This window comes from Mustelus asterias, chromosome 22 (genome assembly GCF_964213995.1).
Source record: "Mustelus asterias chromosome 22, sMusAst1.hap1.1, whole genome shotgun sequence".
Classification (NCBI taxonomy): domain Eukaryota; kingdom Metazoa; phylum Chordata; class Chondrichthyes; order Carcharhiniformes; family Triakidae; genus Mustelus; species Mustelus asterias.
Window position 1 is genome coordinate 50,280,886 of NC_135822.1, and position 1,637 is coordinate 50,282,522.

General features: G+C 51.8%; 2 pseudogenes; one reads left to right on the plus strand and one right to left on the minus strand.

Moving 5' to 3' along the window:
* Positions 1 to 334: 334 nt before the first annotated feature.
* Positions 335 to 489, plus strand: LOC144510025 (large ribosomal subunit protein eL39-like; annotated as a pseudogene).
* Positions 490 to 601: 112 nt separating this feature from the next.
* LOC144510023 (large ribosomal subunit protein eL39-like) lies at positions 602 to 756 on the minus strand (annotated as a pseudogene).
* Positions 757 to 1,637: the final 881 nt, after the last annotated feature.

Below are 1,637 nucleotides of genomic sequence, written 5' to 3' on the forward strand. Positions count from 1 at the left end.
GCATCTGTGAGAGAGATTGTGTTTGTGTCTCTGTGATTTCTGTCAATGTGTGAGTGTCCATGTTGTCACTGTCGATGAACATTGTGTGCGTATGGGAGATGTTGTCTGTCTCGTCATTGTTTCTGTCAATTTGTGTATGTGAGCGAGATTGTGTCTATTTAAATTGTCTCTATGTGTGTGTGTGTGTGTGTGTGAGAGAGAGAGATTGTGTGCTTGTCTCTGTTCATGTCAATGTTTGCATGTCGGGGGGAGGGGGGGTCCGCTGCCTGCCTGCGGTCGATCCCTCCTCCCCGCCGTAGGATCGAATCCCTCCTCCAGGAGTGGACTTGCGGCCATGCCATCACACAACACCTTCAGGATGAAGCGATTCCTTGCTAAGAAGATGAAGAAGAACCAACCGATTCCACAGTGGATCCGCATGAAAACCGGCAACAAGATCAGTACAACTCCAAGAGGAGACAGTGCAGATGGACGAAGCTGAGCCTCTAAAGGGATACACCATCACTCTTACACTACTAGCCACAGATTACACTTCCCTGCAGGGGCAAGTGAGCGGGAGAGATGGTTGTGACTGGTAGTGTACCAGTGATGGTGTATCCCTTTACAGGCCCAGCTTGCTCCTTCTCCAGTGTCTCCTCTTGAAGTTGTACTGATCTTGTCGCCGGTTTTCATGCGGATCCACTGTGGAATCGGCCAATTCTGTTTCATCTTCTTAGCAAGAAATCGTTTCATCCTGAAGGACTTGTGGGATGGCATGGCCGCACATCGACTCCGGGAGGCGGGATTCGTTCTTCTGGTGGGCAGGAGGGATCGCCCGCAGAGTGGTGGTGGACCCTCCTGCCCCCTCCCTCCCCACCGATTGGCCGCAGCCTGGCAGCGGACGCCCCCAACCAGCGGATGATCTGTGTTCCAACCCCCCCTACTCCCACTAACCCCCCAACCAGAGTATGATCTTGGTCCCGCCCCCCCTCCTCTTCCCACCCCCTCCCCTCCAAACAGTGGATGACCTGGGTCAGAGAGCCAGTGCAGGCTCTGACCCCGCTCTTCGGAAGCTGCAGCGACGACTTCAGACTTTTATTTTGCAGGTCACTTACAGCGGGCCAGAAGACGGTACAGTGGGATTTCGTGGTAGGGTTGGATGTGCGCTTCATTAAGTCAATTTAAATGCATGCAAATGCATTTAAATAGTCTGTCCGCCCGATTCCGACCCGCACCCCAATCGGGTGTCGGTAAAGCCGCAATCTGCTCGGAATCGGGTGCAGATCGCGTCATAGGCCCGATGCCCAACTTTACCGCGATTATGCGCCCGTTTTCGGGCGCGAAGCTTTGGTAAAATAGGGCCCATTGTGTGTGAATCCATATGTTCTCTCTTGATGTATGCGTCTGTTGGAGATTGTGTGTTTCTATATTGTCCCAGTCGATACGTGCGAGAAACGTTGTGTGTCTATGTTGTCCATACCGATGTGTGTGAGAAACGTTGTGTGTATCTATGTTGTCTGTATCGACATGTGCGCGTGTGAGAGGGAGAAATTGTGTGTGCCCATATTGTCTGTGTCGATGTGTATGTGTGCGAGTGAGAGTTATGTATCATTGTTTCTGAGTGTGCATAGTTCTTGGGGAGTTCCAGAAATCTTGAG